The sequence below is a fragment of the Ursus americanus genome, chromosome 32 (assembly GCF_024610735.1).
Source record: "Ursus americanus isolate L20-20 chromosome 32, mUrsAme1.1.p, whole genome shotgun sequence".
In the NCBI taxonomy this organism is placed as follows: domain Eukaryota; kingdom Metazoa; phylum Chordata; class Mammalia; order Carnivora; family Ursidae; genus Ursus; species Ursus americanus.
Genome location: NC_142158.1, coordinates 29,834,283 through 29,854,252, shown reverse-complemented (window position 1 = coordinate 29,854,252; position 19,970 = coordinate 29,834,283). Strand labels below are relative to the sequence as shown.

Here is a 19,970-nt window from a genome sequence, read left to right as displayed (position 1 = left end):
ATTTTACACACTGTGGTCAGAGGCCATTGTCAGGAAGCGACATTCGCGTGAAGACCTGAAGGAGGCGAGGGAGGGAGCCATGCAGGCATCTGGGGGAAGCGTATCCAAGCAGAGGGAAAAGCCAGAGCTGGGGGGGGGGGGGGCTGAGGTGTTAGCATGGCTGCCAGGGTTGAGGGGGAAGGGGGCTGGGGTTGAGGGGGAAGGGGTCTACGTGGCTGGAGCAGAGTGAGTGAGGGGGAGGGGGAAGGGAGGAGGTCAGAAAGGCTGAGACAGGGAGGCTGGGGCAGGAGGCCGATCCCATGGGGCCTTGTGATTCAGAGTGGGACCTCTGACTTTTTCCCCCAGAGTGAGCTGGGAGCCCCTGCGGGGTTTGAGAAGAGGTGGGATGTGATTGGGCTTAGGTTTTAAAGGGTCCCTGGCTGCTGGGGGGGAAGCAGAGGAGAGCGGGGCAGGAGACCGGCTAGCTGTGGCTGCAGTCCTCCAGGTGAGAGAAAGCACCAAGGCGCTCACGCTGGAGCGAGCCTGGAAACACTCTGACGCTGGAGCCAACGGGATTTGCTAACGGCTAGGATGAGAGCAGGAGACAGAGAAGGAGTCATGGCCTGCGCTGGGGTCCGGGCCTCAGCAGCCAGCAGGTGGAGTGCTATGTCCTGAGATGGGGAGCAGAGCAGGACCTCGGTTTTGGAGCCCTGAGATGCCTCCTGGCTGGCCCCCAGAGCTCCTGCACAGGGGGCCTGCGAGGAGGGGCCGGCCTCAGGCCAAACTGCCCCTCCAGCCTGTCCCAGGGCCCCAGGCCCTGGCTAAACCCCAGGCCTCCGAGTGCCTCTGGGGCCTCCTTTCAACGCCCTTCTGACATGGGGAAGACGGACACGGGGAAGCTGAGTCTCAAACTGGCTTCCACTGTGGGCCCACTGGGTGCAATGGAGAATTGGGGAATGTGCTCCAGGAGGCCATCCTGGCGGCATCTCTGCCCCTGGGTCTGGGGAAAAAGAGAGACACAGAGCAAGCAGAGGCCCCAGGGACATGTGGGGCAGAACACAAGGAAGAGGGGGAAAGTGGCCTAGAGGAGGCGGGTGAGGCCTGGAGGGTCTGGGGAAGGACAGCTCCTTTCAGCTCTTGCCCAGAGCACTTCCCCTCGGGGCCTCACCAGCACCTTGTTCTGGCCGGGATGGAGGCAGGCCCGGCTACAGAAGGTGAGGCAGGCCAGATGCCCATGCCAGGTCCTGGGGTGTGTGTGTGTGTGTGTGTGTGTGTGTGTGTGTCTGTGTGTGTGTGTGTCCTCTAGCTCCCCCCGAAGGACAGAGATGAGCAAAGAGGGTGGCAGTGTTCAGAGGAGGAGGGGGGGGCAGACGGTGGGAATGTATACGGGTTACTTGGCCACTGGCTCCCGGGCAGATCGACATCCCCCACCTTGTCTGGCCTTCTCACCCCCAGGCCCTGAACCCCAAGGCAGAAGCCCCCTTTGCCTAGTGCTCAGCAGGTACAACTAATGTTTGCAGAGATGAACGAGCTTCTTGGCAACTCAACCCCCCACCCCATCACAGGCCCAAGGATCCCTCCCTGGGGATCTGACCCCCATGTGCCCAGGGAAACAGGAAGCCCCATAGTGTGCTGCCAGGGCCCAGCCAAAGACCCAGCCAGGCTCTCAGGGTAGACTGGATGGAGAAGGAGGCAGACCCTCGGCTGCATCAGGCACCTGCAGCACACCCAGAGCTGCACGCACCAATCCCCTGCCCTTCTCAGGCTACGATCTCCCCCAACACACAGGCCAGCCAAGGCCCTTCCACTCTGTCCCAGGGCAGAGCGGGACCAGGGACAACGCACCGACTGCACTACCGCACGCCCTCTCCTGTCCTTTCAGGGCCCAGAGCGAAGCAGTGCGGCCAGGTCCTCCCCAGGCCCCAGCCCCGCCCCCTCCTGAGCCGCGGGCCGAGGCGCCTCCGCAGTGCCCGGGCTGCCCGAGCTCCCCGAGCTCCCCAGCAGCAGCCGAGTCTGTCCCCAGGAGCAATGCAGCAGAGGGACAGCGACGGGGGAGGGAGGGCCACAGGCACCCCTACCCAATCCCCAATGTGGAGATCCTGGGCTTGCCGGGGAGGGGATGGGGGTCCCTTGGGCCATCTGGGGCTCTAGGACTGTGGGGAGAACAAGGAAGGAAAAGGGCCTGAGCTTGGGGGAGGAGAAAGATGCCTCTTCCCTGACCAGGAGATCTAAGCCCAACACCTGAGATCATCTGGGGCCAGCACGGAGGCAGCCGGTGTGGCGGGTGGGACAGGAGTCTGCTGCTCTCCAATGGCCAGGGCCTAGCAGTGCCCTGAGTGGGGGCAGGGGGCATCCTCACTGCTCCCTCTAGCCTCAGCCTGCGCAAGGGTAGCACCGTGGGGCCCTCGAAGCTCCAGGCCCCCTGGGCCCACTTCCCCAGGGAGGGGAGCATGTCTACAGTCAGGACCTGTGGCCGCGGTGGAGGGAGGGACAGAGGTGCGGAGGAGGAAGGCAACGGCGGGGACGGCCCTCCTGTTGAGGAGGGGTCCTGGTTCTGGAGAGGGCCTCCCAGGATGCAGGCTGCTCCACACCCAGGTCCACTGACCCCGGCCCCTCCAGCCTCTATGCCTCCTACCGGGTGCTGCTGGGAGGAAGGAAGGGGGCGGCTCGGGGGCAGGGGGCCCCCACTCTCCATGCAGCCTCTTCCAGCTGCCTCCGTCGGATGCCTACCTGGGCCCGTCTGGGCACCAAGCCAGGGGCAGGTAGGCGCTCACTGCCCCCGCTGGGCCAGGCCAGGGCCGGAGGGGCTGGCTGTCCTCCTCCTTCTCCGTGGTGGCGGGCAGGGAGGGGGCCTGGTGCCCGGGCTGGAGGCTCGGTCCTCTCGGGTTCCCTCCACCGCTGGCTCGGGAAGGCAGCCGCGCCAGAGCTGCAGAAGCCAGCTCCCCGCCCCCCACCGCTGCCTCCTCCCCTCCCTCCTCCCGGCCCGCCTCCTTCTCCAGCCACCCACCTCCTTCTGCTCGTTTCTATGGCAACCGGGCAATGCTGCACAGCCGGCCTCCCTCCCGTACGCCAGGGGACGCCCGCCTTCTACGCGTGGAGGACATCACCCTGGCCGGGCGTGCACACTTCACCTTCGCGGCGATGCTGGTGAGCAGACGGGCTCACGCGGCCACGCCTGACTGTGGGGGACCCTGCTCCAGCCCCTCTCCTCTCTCTCTCCCCAAGACCCTCCCTCCCAACACCCCTTCCAGACCTTGTGAGCCCACCAGTCCCTGCACTTGCCTCAGGTCCATAAACCTCGCGGCCCGCTGCTCTGCTGCTCCGTAAGCACTTGCTTGTCTCGTTGCTGATACTCACTCTGTCATTCCTCACAATTCTATTCTGAGCCTGTTCTGGGTCAGGCGGAGTATGGGACGCCCCTCTCCAGTCTCATCCCCCGGAATCCATGCCCATTTTACAGGTCGGAAACTGAGGCCCACCGGAGTAAAACAACTTGTCTGAGCGCCCGAGGCTCCCGGGCTGGTTACCGGCGGTGAGGCCGCGTGATTCCCCCAGGCCGCAGCTATCGCACACCCCTCAAAGCAAACCGCTAGGCTCGCACCGTGCACGTGGGATCTACAAGCTCCACTGCGTGTCCACGCGAACGGGCTCCCCCACAACACGCTTCTAAATACAAACACCCACCACATGTGTTTGCGCCCATGCATTTCCCAAGTCCATGTAGCTCCCTGCACACCTGTGCACAGGTGACAGACACACAGACGTACACATAACTCTAACAGTAACACCAGCATTTACACCTCTTGAAGACGCGTGTACGCCCATCTGCAGGGGTCAAGAACATGCAACACATAGGCCCTTTCTACACAAAATCAACAGATGCACACACAAGTCCCCAGCACCAGCCCCACAGGAGGGGATCCGTGACACAAGCAAGGGTCCCACCCAGGAGACTGAACCAGAATCCACTTCCGGGAAAGGATATGTCTGCTCGGCACCTGCCCTCTAGAGATCAGACACTTCTCTGCCCATCTTGTCTCAGCCTTGCTGCAGGAGGGGCCTGGCGTGCGGGCGGAGACAGGGCGCACCCTCCCCTACCTCCCTCCCTCATTCTGAAAGGCCCCTGCCGACCCAATCCAGACTAAATCCTACCTAGAGCCCCCTCAGCCTAGGGGCTCACAGATATCCCCACCCTCCCACCCCACCCCCAGGGGCTGTCAGGTCCTGGGGCTGGGAATTAATGACAGATACAGTAAGACGGGCCCCTCCTCCTCGGAGGGGATTCCAGGCTCAGAGAACCCTGCCATCCCCCAGGAGGGGCAGTATCTGGTGGAGGCCGGGTGGGGATGCCCAGGACACCCTGTGTGCCCCACAGGGTACACCGTCCCCAGCCCAGCGCCACCTCAGAAGGACCCTGGCAAGGATCGTGGCCGTCCCCGTGTCCCAGGGAGCTTCTCAGGGGCCTCACAAGGCTCAGAGAAGGCAGATACAATTGGAAAGACCCAGAAGCCCACCAAAAACTGTTAATAATAACAATAATACCCTCCTCCATTTTTCATCTCATCTAAGACCCCCCTCAACCACGAGACGGCCACCGATTAAACCAAGGCTGTAAGCTATATGGAGCGTCCAAATGTCAGAGATGTCAACTGGGAGGGGGAGAATCAGGTTGGGCCTCTCATTCATTCAGTGCATGCTTACTGGCGACGACCAGGTAGCAGGGACTGTTCTAGGACCGGGGACACAGCCATGAGCAAAACAAAGTCCCCGCCCTCCAGGGTGCCCAGCTAGTGGATGTGCTGACCTCCTGCTCTCCTGCAGTGCCTCTGGCTGTCACAGCAGCCCCACAGGTGAGGTCACAGAACTGCAACGAAACAGAGGCTCCAGACACTGGGCAATTCCCCCAAGGTAACACAGCCAGTAAATGCCTGGGCTGGGATTCAAACCCGCGGCTTTGCCAAGCTTTCTCCAATGCTCTACGCTGGCTCCATTAAGATCTGATTAGGTGACTTGGCAACAGCCACCCATTTTCTAGAAGTTTCACAGCCAAGTATGCTTCTCATGCTTAGATCGAAAGCAGGACAGGGTTGTATGCATTTGAAGTGCCAGTCAAGAAGTTGACGTGAGGGTGAGGGCGCCTGGGTGGCTCAGCCTGTTACGCGTCTGCCTTCGGCTCAGGGTCCTGGGATCGAGTCCTGCATCAGGCTCCCTGCTCAGTGGGGAGTCTGCTTCTCCCCCAGCCCCTTCCCCTGCTTGTGTGTGCTCTCGCGCTCTCTCCCTCAGAAAATAATTTTAAAATCTTACAAAAAAAAAAAAAAAGAACTCGATGTGAGTGAAGACACCCCCCCCAAATGACCTCAGAAGTGACTTCCAGCCTGACCATCCTTGAGCCAGAAGCCTGACAGTTGTCCCAAGGCCTGGAGGTTCTCAGCGGAGGGTCAAGTCAAGGCCCATGCCAGGAGGGTGGGGATGCTTGGTACCTGAGAGCCGGGGCTCCCTGGAGAGTGAGTGGGGGGACCTCAGCTGGGGGCGAGGAGGGATTAGGTTTCCAGGCTTTGTAAGCAGAGCCCCTGCCCACCTGGCAGCCCCCTAGCCCCGGATCACCTTTCTCCTAAAGAGCCAGGTCCATCCTGGGTTTCCAAAGAGAGCGGCCCCCCACCTCCACCCCTCCACCAGCCTGATCCAGCCCTACCTGCTGCCTGCAGACCCCTGAGGTCTTCCTTCCCATGCTCATACAGGTTCTGTGGGAGATGCTGACTCCCCCGTGGCCCCCTCTCCCCCAGCCTGCAGAGCACCCACCTCCACGCTGTCTCATCTGCTGCTGGGAGGGCCTCCAGGCCACCGGTGTGCAAACCCATACTCTCCCACCTGCAGGTCTCAAGACAGGCTCGGGGACACCCCTATACCATACGCCACACCACACGCACACGCGCACACACACACACACACATACACACCATGCCCCTAACCTCAGCCCTATCCCTGGACCTTACCCATACTGCAGTCCCACAGGCGGGGCGGTCAACATGTAAGGAGGGGGCCTCAGGCCACCCAGGAGAAGCCAACCCCTTCTGTCACTGTCTCCTCATCCAACCCAGACAACATTCATTGCTCCCCCCTTCCAGCCCAGCACAGCTATCTCACAGTTCCCGAGTGCCAGGGCAAATGCAATCAGGGCTCATTAGCTGCTGATTTGCATATCATTTGCATAATGTTCCCATGCCTGTCAAAATGCCAGAATCCTCCCAAAACCCCTGCCCATGACAGGCAGGGCTGGCCAGCTCTGGAGAAATAACATGGACAAAACTGCACTGCAGGTCTGCATAGGGAGCTACACGTGGAGGGAAGGGGAAGCGCAGAAGGAGAAAACAGAGGCAACTTCAAGTTTCAGACCAAGAAAGGCACTCAGAGGAAGAGCAGTAGCTACTTACTGAGCACCTGCTAAGTCCATGCACCATGCACAGTGCTTTATGCACTTTACCCACTTCTTTTCACCATGAACCATTTTACAGATGTGGAAACTGAGGCTTAGAGCTGTTAAGGCCTTGCTACTCAACACCTGCATCCCAGGACCAGCAGCTGGCAGCTGGGAGGAAATGCAGAATCTCAGGTCCCACCCCAGACCCTGAATCAGAGTCTGCATCACCAGGAGAGCCCAGGAGACCAGAGTGGGAGAAGTACTTGTTAAGGGACCTGCCCTCTGATACACAGCCGGAGAAGAAACTGTGCCTGAACCAGCTGATCCCAAATTAACATCTTCCCTGAGCACCTACTATGTGCAGTACTGGGCTAGGGGAGCGACCCAGGAGACAACCAGACACATGACATCTGTAACCTTGTGGGCATTTCACGAACATTCTCCCAAAGCAGGAGACACCCAACAAGTATATAATAGCAGTTCAAGTGGCAACGAAGAAGAATGGAGGGCAAAGAAAGAGGATGAAAAGGGGGACATGTTAGAATCCCTCTCCGAGGAGATGACATTTGAACAGAGGCTTAAATAAAGGGAAAGGGGAGGTATGTGGTAATTTGCAGGAACAGTGTTTTCTGGTAGAGGGAAGAGCAAGGGCAAGCGTCCTGAAGCGGGAGTAAGCCAGGCACACTGAAGACACCCCAAAACTGAATGGATGTCTGGATGGATGGACAGGTGGGTAGACAAAGGGACGGCAGGTAGACAGAGGTAGTAAATAAGGTACGAATAAAGAGGAAGTGGGCGGGGCTAGATCCTGCAGGGCCTTGTAGGCCACAGGGAGGGTTCTATCTTATTCTAAGTATGAAGAGAAGCCACTGATGTATTTTTTTAAGATTGTAAGTAATCTCTACACCCAATGTGGGGCTCAAACCCACGACCCCAAGGTCAAGAGTCGCACGTTCCACTGACTGAGGAAGCCAGGCGCCCCAAAGCCTTTGGGTTTTCTTTTTTTTTTTTTTTTTTAAGATTTTATCTATTTGAGAGAGAGAGAGAGAGATCATGAGCATGAGGGAAGGGTAGAGAGAGAAGCAGCCTCCCTGCTGAGCAGGGAGCCCAACGCAGGACTCGATTCCAGGATCCTGGGATCATGACCTGAGCCAAAGGCAGGCACTTAACCAACTGAGCCACCAGGTGCACTGAAACCTTCGGTATTTTTGAGCGAGGGGGAGAAGAGATTCCATTTGTTTTCAAGAGATCGTCGTGGCTTTTATGTGGAAAGTGAGCTGGAGGAGGCAAGGGTTGAAGAAGCAAATCAGTTAAGAGACTTTTGAAATATTTATTCCCAACAGAAAGGAGTGCTGCGGCCACTAAAACACACATCCAAGAACATGTGTGCATAATAGCAAATTCTCTTCAAACAGCTCTGTTCGTAACAGCTCCAAGCTGGAAGCAACCGAGATGCCATCTACAGAAGGGCTGATCGGCACACTGCGTGGTCCCCGCATACAGCAGAGGTCGGGGGGTTGCTTTTTCATGGCTACATAGGATTCCACTGGGCAAATTCCCCAGTGTGGTTTGTTCATACCATCAAATCTTTTTTTTTTTTTTTGAATGTTAAAGATTTTATTTATTTATTTGAGAGAGAGAGACAGAGAACTAGCAGGAGGGAGGGTCTGATCCGGGGCTCGATCCCAGGACCCCAGGATCATGACCTGAGCTGAAGGCAGATGCTTAACTGACTGAGCCCCCCAGGAGGCCCCACACCGTCAAATCTTATACAGCACTGAAAAACATCTGACTACACACAACCACAAGGATAATCTCAAGACACCGTGCTGAGCAAGAGAAGCCACGCTTAAAAGAACATCTGCAGTGGATTCTGTTTATACGAAGTTCAAGAACAGGTAAATCTTGACTTCTGGTTCCTGGGCAAGATGGAGCGGATACGCTTCTCCCTATCCGTCCTGTGAAGTACAGCTAACGCCCTGGGCATTATACATAAAACCAACCTACACAGACTCTAAAAAGGGAGAGAAGAAGGCAGACTGACTAGGGATCTCAGGACCCAAGAGACAACACAGCAGTGAGTTCTCGGGGTTTTCTTTTTGCCCCACATATCTCAGATTTGGAGCTGGGGAAGTCAGCAACCCAGAAATATCAGTGAGTGTGAACAAAAACAGCTCCAGGAAAGCCTCTTCTCCCTAGCAGAAGGACTAGGAAAGGTGCAGTCTAGCAAGACAAAAATCTTTATTTATTTTATTTTTTTTTAAAGATTGTATTTATTTATTTGACAGAGAGAGACAGCCAGCGAGAGAGGGAACACAAGCAGAGGGAGTGGGAGAGGAAGAAGCAGGCTCCCAGCGGAGCAGGGAGCCCGATACGGGGCTTGATCCCAGGACCCTGGGATCACGCCCTGAGCCAAAGGCAGACAGATGCTTAATGACTAAGCCACCCAGGCGCCCCGAGACAAAAATCTTTAAAACAGTAAATGCCCTACCCTAGCCAAACACCATGGAAAAAACTACAGCCCCATCGCCTCTGCAGGACCTGACGCCCAGTGGGGAGCTGTGTCTGGGTGTAACCAGTGCCCCATTCCCCCACCACCAGTTGGTTGTAGAGAACAGGTGGGGAGTTGGGGCTTCCATCCCCACCCAATGGTATGAAGGTGCCCCTCCCCCTCCATGCTGGGGTTGGGGGTGGACCTCGGAGGCCTAGTTAGGACTTCCACCATCCCCAGCTGTAACAGTTCAATGGAGGTCTGGTGGGAAGCCAGAACTCCCACCCCTGCCCAGGAGTAAGGAGGCAGCCTTCTTTCAGGTCAACTGAGGTCAAGTGGGGAAGCCGGACTTTTAACCGGACCTGTATCAACAGGCGCAGCCTTAGACCTGCTAAGACAGAAAATCTGAATAAGAGCCAGTGTCTCATAACAATGTCCAGGGTACAACAGAAAAATCATCTGTCATACCAAGAGCCAGAAAAATCTCAATCTGAATGAGAAAAGGCAACCAACATATGCGAACAGCAAGATGACACAAACATTGGAACTGCTGGACAAGGGGCTTAAAGCTGTAGTCTTCAAAATGCTTCAACAAGCAATGACGAACACCCTGGAAACGAACAAACAGAAAGCCTTAGCAAAGAAACAGAAGATACGAAGGAGCATCAAACGGAAATATTAGAACTCAAACGTCCTCGGAAGGGCTCAACAGCAGGGTGGAGACAAGACAGGGAAGAATCCCTGAACTTGAAGATAAAACAAAAGAAAGACTCAGTCTGCACAACAGAGATAGGATGGATTGGGAGTGGGGGGATAAAAAAAGAAAAAAGAACAGAGCCTCAGGGCCCTATGGGCCTGTAACAGAAGAGTCAACATTCCTGTTGTTAGAATCCTGCGGGGGAGAGGAGAGGAGAAAGGGTGTGGGGCTGAAAAAGTCTTCAAAGTAGTGGCTGAAAAACCCCTCCACTCCCTGAATCTCCAGAGTCTGTACTTACCCCCACAAGAAAAAGGAAAATGGGAGAAGCCAAGGAATTTGTCTGAAGTCATACGGCTCACGGTGATTTGTTGTCAGGCTTTAGGAAGCTCCAGAACCATCTGGAGGTTTGGATAAAATGGAGATTCTGGCCACGGCCAGAGATTCTGCTCCAGCAGGGGTTTGGGTCGTCTGTTGCCGCATGACAAAGCTCCCCAGAATTTAGTGACCTAAAACAACGATTTATTGTGTTTTGCAATTCTGTGGCTTGGCTGGGTGCACCTGCGTGGTTCGCCTCTCCTACAGTGGCCTCAGCGGGGGCTGCAGTGTCCCAGACAGCTTCTTCATTCTCGTGGGTGGCCTCTCAGCTGAGCCAGCCCCTCCCCTCTCCCTCCTCCCTGTCTTTCCCCCCAAGTCTGTGGTCTCTCCAGCAGGGGACCTTAGACCTACTTAGCTGGTAGCTCAGGGCCCCAAGAGTAGACAGTCAGAAGGACAAGCTCCAGTGTGCGACTAGTCTTTCAAATTACCTTATCTATCAAGCCTCTGCCTCTCTCACACCGGCCTATGTCACATTGCCCAAAGCAGGTCACAGAGCAAGCCCAGAGTCAATGGGGGGGGGGGCACCAGAACAGGAGGTACCTAGCAGGAGGTGGGGATCACAGGTGACGGCGGAGAGCACCGATGTCCCAGACCACCACAGTAGCTCAGCGCTGGGGCCCACGGATTTGCATTATGAGCTGCTTTCCAGGTAGCTCCCCACTGGGATGGGGACACAGGCGTGCAGTGACGGCTGCGAGCACCGGTCCTATCCTATTCCTACACCAATTCTATAACACCAACATCAAAGAGGCTTTTACATCTCCCCACCTGTTCTGGTCACTGACCAAAGGGAATGTCAGAGACACAATCACTGTCTGGGGGGTGGGGGTGGACAGCCCCGGGCAGACACACACCCACTGGGTCACAGGAACACTGTTCAGACACGAGCTTCTCCAGCAAGGGTGGGGCTCTGGCTTTGAGTCCTGACTCAGCCCCAGTCCAGCCAGGTGGCCCTGCACAGGTCAGTCGCTCTCTGGGTGTCAGTCGCTCCCCTCAAAGTGAGGGAGTTGGCCCAGATGAAAAATCTCTCACCTTTGCACCACCGGGGGACCCTTTACATATTTCTGCACCCACAGAGCTCCACGCTTGGAAAGATTTGTGTCTACCAAACAAACTGCATGAGCTAAGAAATTTTTTTAAAACTAGACAACAAATTACTTTTGACTCTATTAATTACTAGGTAGAGTTTCTGATCAGCACGACATCACCAACATTTCTACGCCGAACTGATAAAACTCCCACCCAAAGCAAAGCGCTCTGAGGTACTGGACGACTGAACTGCCTCGGTTTGGGAACTGCACAGTTTGGGGACAGTTTTGGCAATATTCAAAATATCCGAGCTCCTCTCTGGAATCTTGGAGGCCTCCGGCTGAGATGGGCCAGCCCGCATGCCGCGCTGCACCCTGGGGGAAACGCAGGGCGTATAAGGGTGCACTGTCCGTTGTGGGAGTCACTAGTGCCATTTGACTATTTAAATTCAAGTTCAGGGGCGCCTGGGTGGCTCAGTCGTTAAGCATCTGCCTTTGGTCCAGGGCATGATCCTAGGGTCCTGGGATCAAGCCCTGCATCGGGCTCCCTGCTCTGCTGCAAGCCTGCTTCTCCCTCTCCCACTCCCCCTGCTTGTGTTCCCTCTCTCGCTGGCTGTCTCTCTGTCAAATAAATAAATAAAATCTTTTAATTAATTAATTAATTCAAGTTCAACAGAATTAAATAAAATTGAAAATTTGGGGCGCCTGGGTGGCTCAGTCAGTTAAGCGTCTGCCTTCAGCTCAGGTTGTCATCCCAGGTCCTGGGATCGAGCCCTGCGTCGGGCTCCCTGCTGAGCAGGGAGTGTGCTTCTCCTTCTCCCTCTGCCACTGCCCCTGCTCGCGCGCTCTCTCTCTCTCCCTCTCTCTCTCTGAAATAAATAGATAAAATCTTTTAAAAATTTTTTAAATTGAAAATTCAATTCCTAAAAATACAAATCAGTTCCCCAGTTGCATGAGCCGCATTTCATGTGCTTAACAGCCACTAGTGGCTCCCGTGTCCAGGTAGATAAGGAACATTCTCATCATCGCAGAAAATTCACACAGTTTTGGACGGTATCACCAAAAATACAAAAGCAGGGGCGCCTGGGGGCTCAGTCAGTGAAGCGTCCAACTCTTGGTTTCGGCTCAGGCTCAGATCATGATCTCAGGGTCGTGAGATCGAGCCCCACGTCAGGCTCCGTGCTCAGTGTGGAGTCGGCTTGAGATTCTCTCTCTCCCTCTGCCCCTGCCCCCGATCGCTCTCCCTCCAAAATAAATAAATAAATAAAACCTTGAAAAAAAGATACAAATGCAGGCATGTCCGACACTACCCATTTGATGGGGCCCAAAAGGAGAGCTCCTACACATCAGATCCTAGCCGCCCCGCTGCTACTATGATACGGTAGAACCGCATTTCTTGGGGGAAAAAATTGGCTCCAAAACACTGCAAAAATCACACTTAGGGATGCAGCCAACCACTTTTTTTTTTGAGATTTTATTTTTAAGGAATCTCTACACCCAACGTGGGCTTGAGCTTTACAAGCTAGAGAGCAAGAGCCACCTGCTCTACCAACTGAGCCAGCCAGGTTCCCCGGACGCAGCCAACCTTTAAAATCAGGTACTATGGGGGGCGCCTGGGTGGCACAGCGGTTAAGTTAAGCGTCTGCCTTCTGCTCAGGGCGTGATCCTGGCATTACGGGATCGAGCCCCACATCAGGCTCCTCCACTATGAGCCTGCTTCTTCCTCTCCCACTCCCCCTGCTTGTGTTCCTTCTCTCGCTGGCTGCCTCTATCTCTGTTGAATAAAAAAATAAATAATAAATAAATAAATAAATAAATAAATAAATAAATAAATAAAATCAGGTACTATGGGGTGGCCCAGTTGGTGAAGTGTCTGCCTTCGGCCCAGGTCATGATCCCGGAGTCCTGGGATCGAGCCCCGAGTTTGGGCCCCCTGCTCAGCAGGGAGCCCGCTTCTCCCTCTCCCTTTGCCCCCCCCCCACCTTGTTCTTTCTCTCTCTCTCTTGCTCTCTCAAATAAATAAATAAAATCTTAAAGAAAGATGATCAAGATCTTGATAAAACTGCATGACCAACAATATCTGGAGTAAGCCCCTACCCATGACCTGCCCCCTAGGATTCCCCCCACCCTCAAAGAGGAGAGAGCCAGGGGCCTTTGCTCACCCCGACAAATAGAAACTTCTTTGACCCTGCAAGCCCCATGGGCTTGTCGATTTCTGAAGGGCTGCTCTGCAAGGGGACAGTGTGGGAAAGATGGGGGGCTGTCTGATTTACTGTGAGAGTAATTTTTAGGAGCAGACACTGTTGGTTGTCTAACCAACAGCCCGTCCTCCTTTGCACTTGCTGACCGGAGTCCCACCTGCTTCATGAGACACTCAGAAGAAGGGCTGAAAGGCCTGAGGCAGGCTTTTTCAACTTCGGCACCACTGACGTTTGGGACTGGTGATTCTTTGTTGTGGGGCTGTCCTGGGCTTTGCAGGCTTGGCTATATCCTGGGCTTCTACCCACTGGATGCCAGTAGCAGGCCCCCTCTGAGTTACAATAACCAAAAATTCTGTGGACATTGCCAAATGTCTCCTGGGGGCAAAATTAACCCAGGTGGAGAACTGCTGGCCTAAGACATAAATTCTAAGCCAGTGGTTCTCAAACTTGAACATGCATCAGGATCACCTAAAAGACCTGATAAAACACAGATTGCTCACCCCCAAAGTTTCTGATTCAATAGGTCTGTGGTGGGTTTGAGAATTTGCATTTCTACTGAGCATCCAGGTGATGCTGACACTCCTGGTCCTGGGACCCCACTTTGAGAACCACTGGTCTAAGTCATTTGTGGCACTCTAGTTCCCCTGGCCAATCAGACCGGAGAGAAAGAGCTTCCAGGAAAGTTGTTGATGATAAGAGGCACTTGGGAAGAAACAGTCCCTTCTTCTTGAACATTGTGGAGTCTGCATGTGATGTCTGGAGCTGTGGCAGCCATTCTGGGCTCCCAGGAGGAGCTAGGTTAAGGGCCAAACCTACCTACTGGAGATGAACTAAGGCTGTAGCTGTCATCAGGAGATCCTAGTGAGCAAGACAGCAAGTTTTCCTTTTAGTTTAAGCAAGCAGTTCCCAAACTTTACTGCCCATTACTATACATGTGAAACTTTAAAACTCACCCCACATCAATTAAGTCAGAGCCTTTGAGTGTACAGTCCAAGAATTTGTATTTTTTAAAAGTTTTCCCAGGTATTTCAATGTTCAGCCAAGTTTGAGAACCCTTGCTACTTCAAGTGTGGTTGATGGGCCATCAACATTAGCATTATCTGAAAAGTTGTCAGAAATGGAGACTGTCAGGCCCCACCCCACACTCTGGGACCTACTGGCTCAGCGCCTGTATTTTCACAGGTAATATGTGATCTGTATACACAATAAAATTTGAGAGAAACAATGGCTTAAGCCATTTTGAGTTGGTTTTTCTGTCATTGGCATACCAACTGTTACCATCTACACAGCTAACACACTTGAATACAGGATTCATGCATTTAAATCACCTTGAAATAATTCAAGAGAGGCCCCAACAGTCTTCCCAACACTGGAGAACACTGTGGCCATGTCTCATGAAGTTGACCGTGCCCATACCTACAACTTAGGAATTCCACTTAATGGCATACACTCTTCAGGAAAACTTACATATGCTCAAGAAAACAAACATAAAAATGTCCTTTGCAATTTTGTTATGTCAGAAAAGGGAGAGAACCTAAATGTCCATAGTTGGGGAAATTAATAAATTACGGTATATTCATATTACCATGACATTAGTTAACATTTTTTTTTAAGATTTTATTTACTTATTTGACAAAGAGAGAGAGAGCACACAAGCAGGGGGAGCAGCAGGCAGAGGGAGAGGGAGAAGCAGCTCCCCGCTGAGCAAGGAGCCCGATGTGGGGCTCAATCCCAGGACTCTAGGATCATGACCTGAGCTGAAGGCAGACGCTTAACCAACTGAGCCACCCAGGTGCCCCTAGTTAACATTTTTTTAATTAATTTATTTACTTGAGAGAGAGCAAGCGTGCCTGCTTGTGTGCAAGTGGGGGGAGGGGCAGAGGGAGAGAGAGAATCATCAAGCCGACTCCCCACTGAGCGTGCAGTCTGATGCAGGGCTCCACCCGGGCCTTGATTCCACCACCCAGAGATCATGACCTGAGCTGAAACCGAGAGTAGGACACTTAACCCACTGAACCACCCAGGCACCCCGACATTAGTTAACATTTACTGAGCAGACACTGCCTTTCATAAATGTTTTACATGAATTACCTTGTTTAACCTCATAGCGTCCCTATGAGGCAGGCATTATTAGAATCCTCATTTTATAGATGGGGAAACTGAGGCACACAGCGGTATTATTAAAAACTGTGCTTTTCCACTCAGATGCACATAAGAATTACCTGGAACACGTTTTGTTTTGTTTTATAATTGTAGTAAAACACACATAACATAAAATTTACCATTTTAACCACTTTTAAGTATAGGATTAAATATATTCCCACTGTTATGCAACCATCCCTAAAACCCATCTCTAGAACTTTTTCATCATCTCAAACTGAAGCTCTGTCCCCATGAATAAACTCCCCAATCCCCCTCTTCGACCAGCCCCTGGTAATTACCATCCTGCCTTCTGTACCTATGAATTTGCCTAGTCTAGGGACCACCTCCTATTAAGTGGAATCACACAATGTATCTTTTGTGGCTGGCTTCTTTCGCCTCGCTGCATGTTTTCAGGGGTCACCCGTGTTGTAGCATGGGTCAGAACTCAATTCCTTTTTCAGGTCGAATCATATTCCATTGGCGGCATCCGCCCCATTTCCTTGATCCATTCATCCACCAAGGGACACCAGGTTGTTTTCACCTTTTGGCTACTGTGAATAATGCTGCTCTGAACACTGTGTTTCAAGATCTGTTTTGAGTTCCTGCTTTCACTGCATTTGGGTTGATACCTAGAAGTGGAATTTGGGGTCATATTCCGTGTTTCACTTTTTGAAGAACTGCCACCCCCGTGTTCGGCAGCAGCCTTACCATTTTACATCCCCATCAGCAACGCAGAAGGGGCTCCGATCTCTCCACATCTTCACCGACAGTCGTTAGTTTCTTTTTATAATAGCCATCCTAATGGCTGTGACGTTGCAGTTCGATTTGCATTTCCCTAATGATTAAAGCGGTTGAACATTTTCAAGCACTTATTTGCAACCTGCACCTTTTCCTTAAAGAAATATATATTCAAGTCCTTTGCTTACTTTTAAACCAGGTTCTTTTTTTTTTTTTAAGATTTTTTATTTATTTATTTGACAGAGATAGAGACAGCCAGCGAGAGAGGGAACACAAGCAGGGGGAGTGGGAGAGGAAGAAGCAGGCTCATAGCGGAGGAGCCTGATGTGGGGCTCGATCCCACAACGCTGGAATCATGCCCTGAGCCGAAGGCAGACTCTTAACCGCTGTGCCACCCAGGCGCCCCTAAACCAGGTTCTCGATCCTTTGTGTTGAGTGGTAGGAGTTCTTTATGTATTCTGAATATTAATCCCTTATCAGATATACGATTTGCAAATATTTTCTCCCATTCTGTATGTTGTCCTTTTACTCTCTTGATAGTGTCCTTTGATGCACAAAAGTCTTAATTTTTTAGAGGGGGAGGGGCAGAAAGAGAGGGAGAGAGAGAATCTTTTCTCTTTTTTTCAAAGATTTTATTTATTTGACCGAGAGAGAGACAGCTAGCGAGAGAGGGAACACAGGCAGGGGGAATGAGAGAGGAAGAAGCAGGCTCCCAGCAGAGCAGGGAGCCTGATGCGGGGCTCAATCCCAGAACGCTGGGACCACGCCCTGAGCCGAAGGCGACGCTTAAACGACTAAACCACCCAGGCGCCCCGGAGAGAGAGAATCTTAAGCAGGTTCCACGCCCAGCACGGAGCCAGATGTGGGGCTCGGTCTCACAACCCCAAGATCATGACCTGAGCCAAAATCAAGAGTCACTGCTTCACTGATGGAGCCACCCCGGTGCCCCCAAAGTCTTAAATTTTTATGAAGTCCAATATATTTAATTTTTTTTCTTTTGTTGCCTGTGATTTTGGTATCATATCCAAGAAATCATTGCCAGATTCGACGTCATGAAGACTCCCCTCTGTGTTTGCTTCTAAGAGTTTTATAGGTTTAGGTCTTAATGTCTAGGTCACTGATCCATTTAAGTGAATTTTTTTATACAGGGTGAGGTAAGGGTCGAACTCCATTCTTTTGCATGTAGATAACCAGTCTTCTTACCTAGGACACTTTTAAAACTCCTCAAAGCCAGGCTGTACCCCAGAATCTCTATGGTGGGGCCCAAGCATCAGTGACAAAAAGCTGCTCAGGTGGTTCCCAAACATCCCCTGGGCTGTGAACCGCTGTCCTACCGCCCTGAAGTCTTAGTCCTGGCTCATCTTGTATTGGGCTCAGCCCAGTTTCGAGCACAGGTGTGGCCCACGAAGGTATTCACTGGGGCTTACACTGAGCCTGGGGTGACTGGGGGAGATTCTCTGGCCCTGGAACTTTACAGACACGTTTCTCCAGCACTTTCCATGCTATGGCAGGTGCATCTAAGGAGATAAATAAGATCTGGCCACGGAGGCAGCTCCAGGGGAACATGGATAGACCCAGGAGAGGCCAGAGTTGGATGGTAATAGGGTGCCGGACAGTGTAAGGCAGGCTGTCCACACCACGGAATCAGAGAGGTCTGGCTGCAGGGGAGGGCTGCCTGGAGGCAGGGCTGCGGTACAGCCTCGAAGGGCCGGACGGCAAGGCAAGTTCAGAGGAGGAGGAGCTGCAGCAGAGGCATACAGGTGGGTACACGTGGAGCAAAGGGGGAGAAGCTTCCCAAGGAGGACAGAAGAGGAAATAACTGTACCAGCAGCTGACATCTGCTGGGAGCCTCTCTTTCCACTGTCGCGTTTCCTCATCTTTAAACTGGGGAGAGCAGCAGCCCCTGGCACACAGGGCCGCTGGGCAGATTACATGACCTGGGACAGGAAAAGCCCCTGGAACCCTGCCTGACACAGAAGAAGCGGTCAATAGTGCCAACTAGGTATTTTTTGCTTATTATCTCCTTTAATCTCAACAGCAACCCTAAGAGACGGATACCATTATCTCTCTTTTTTCAAAGAGGAAACTGGGGATCAGAAGGGTGAAGTCAGTGGCCCAATATCACCCAGCAGGAATGCGCCAGGGTCGAGACTCTCTTCTGTCCGACTCCAAAGCTGTCTTCCACAAAACTTGGGAACAGATGCCGGAGTCCTGGAACCCAGTCCTGGAGGGGGCCTCCCAAAGGCACTGTGTCTCCTTCGTTTCGTAGAGAAAGACAACCAGAGAAGGCGGGTGACGGCGCGAAGCCCCCCGGCACGGCAGGCTGAGGGGGAGCTAGGGCTGAAGCTTGCGGCGGGACCGATGGGCAGGACAGATCGCCACGCTGGCCTCAGTCTCCCCACGAGTCAGTAAGCACCAAATGCCCCAAACTGCAGCCAGCTCACAAGAGCGCAGTGGGGAGCCCGGGCGGTATCCTGGAGGAGGAGGCCACGCAGCTTCTGCCCCGAGAGCCCAGCCGCCCGCCGCCCACCTCAGGCTAGCCGAGGTCGCCCCCGGAGGCTCCCAGTCCCCCACCCCCGCAGCGTGGGCCTGCATCGCAGAGACCCCCTGAAGGGCCCCCACCGCAGCCTCCGATCAGACCCGCCACCGGGAGGAAGTTAGGCAATCACAGATGACCTTTGCAAGGGAGCAGAATGTAAAGTGGAATCCATTTGCCTGTGCAATTTTCGTAATTACCACAGCAATTATTCCCAGGGAGCCGTTGTGACCAGGCTTCAGTGCAGGTGCTGGGCCCCCAACACGCTTTGGTTTCTGCCTCCCCCCTCCAACCACAGGCTGCCTTTTGTCCCATGGCATAATCTGCTCCAAGTGCACAACCTCTCCGCTCTCCAGCCACAGCCACAGGGTGGGCTGCAGGCGGCTGGCTTCAGCCCCATTGCGGAGATGAGCAAACCGAGGGCCCTCCCCACGGAGGATGAGTGGATTGCAGCTGGGTTCGGGTGGGAGCTGGCCCCTCACACCTGATCTGGGTCCCCTTTATTCCCACTCAACAGTTTCCTGGGTGAGGCGGAAAGACCCTCTGAGTCATTCTCCTCCAGAAACAGAGGGGAAATGGATACACGAGTAGCACCCGTGGTGTAATTTAGGGAAGCAGTTTCTAAACCTGGACGTGTGACAAAATCGCTTTCAAAGAAAATGCACATTCCTAGTCCCCGTGCTGGAGAGTCTTCGAGTCTGCCGATCTGGGGTAAAACCCAAGTGTCTCTGTTTTGTTATGTTTTATTTTTTAAAAGTTCCCTCATATGATTTCAATAATAAGCCCAAGTTTGGGAAACGTTAGGAGGCACAGGAAAGAATTTCTGAATATTTTCTGTTCTTTCTCTCACTGTTGACTTTTCTAACAACCCAAAGCCCCTTCTTTTTCACATCTGAATAACCCCTGGAAGAGGTAAGGAAAGAAATGTGAGTCATTCACACTATAGCATAAAGAAGTTTACTCAGGGGTGCCTGGGTGGCTCAGTCGTTAAGCGTCTGCCTTCGGCTCAGGTCAGGATCCCAGGGTCCTGGGATCGAGTCCCACATGGGGCTCTCTGCTCTGCAGGAAGCCTACTTCTCTCACTCCCCCTGCTTTTGCTCCTTCTCTCACTGTCTCTCTCACTCTCTGTCAAATAAAAAAATTAATAAAATCCTAAAAAAAAAAAAATTTATTCAGCCAGCTTTCTGCCTAATGTCCAGCTGACATTCTGCCCATTTAGGGGAAGAGGAGGATGGGAATTAGGAGCGTTGAGTCTGGGTGGCTCAGCTGATTGAGCGTCCGACTCTTGGTTTCGGCTCAGGTCATGATCTCATGGGTCATGGGATCAAGCCCCATGTTGGGCTCAACATTCAGCAGGGAGTCTGC

At 53.2% G+C, this 19,970-nt stretch overlaps 1 protein-coding gene across 2 annotated transcripts in view; it reads right to left on the bottom strand.

The window, feature by feature from the left end:
• The window catches only part of PACSIN1 (protein kinase C and casein kinase substrate in neurons 1), a 55,903-nt gene that overhangs the window by 16,324 nt on the left and 19,609 nt on the right, over nucleotides 1–19,970 (bottom strand). Inside the window, exon 1 of one of the 2 annotated variants that reach the window (XM_045795475.2) lies at nucleotides 2,710–2,902. The exons of the other annotated variant lie outside the window; for it this stretch is intronic. The gene's annotated coding sequence lies outside the window, so the exon portion shown is untranslated. Of the gene's footprint in view, nucleotides 1–2,709; nucleotides 2,903–19,970 lie in introns of those variants that run through there. 2 annotated transcript variants of the gene reach the window in all.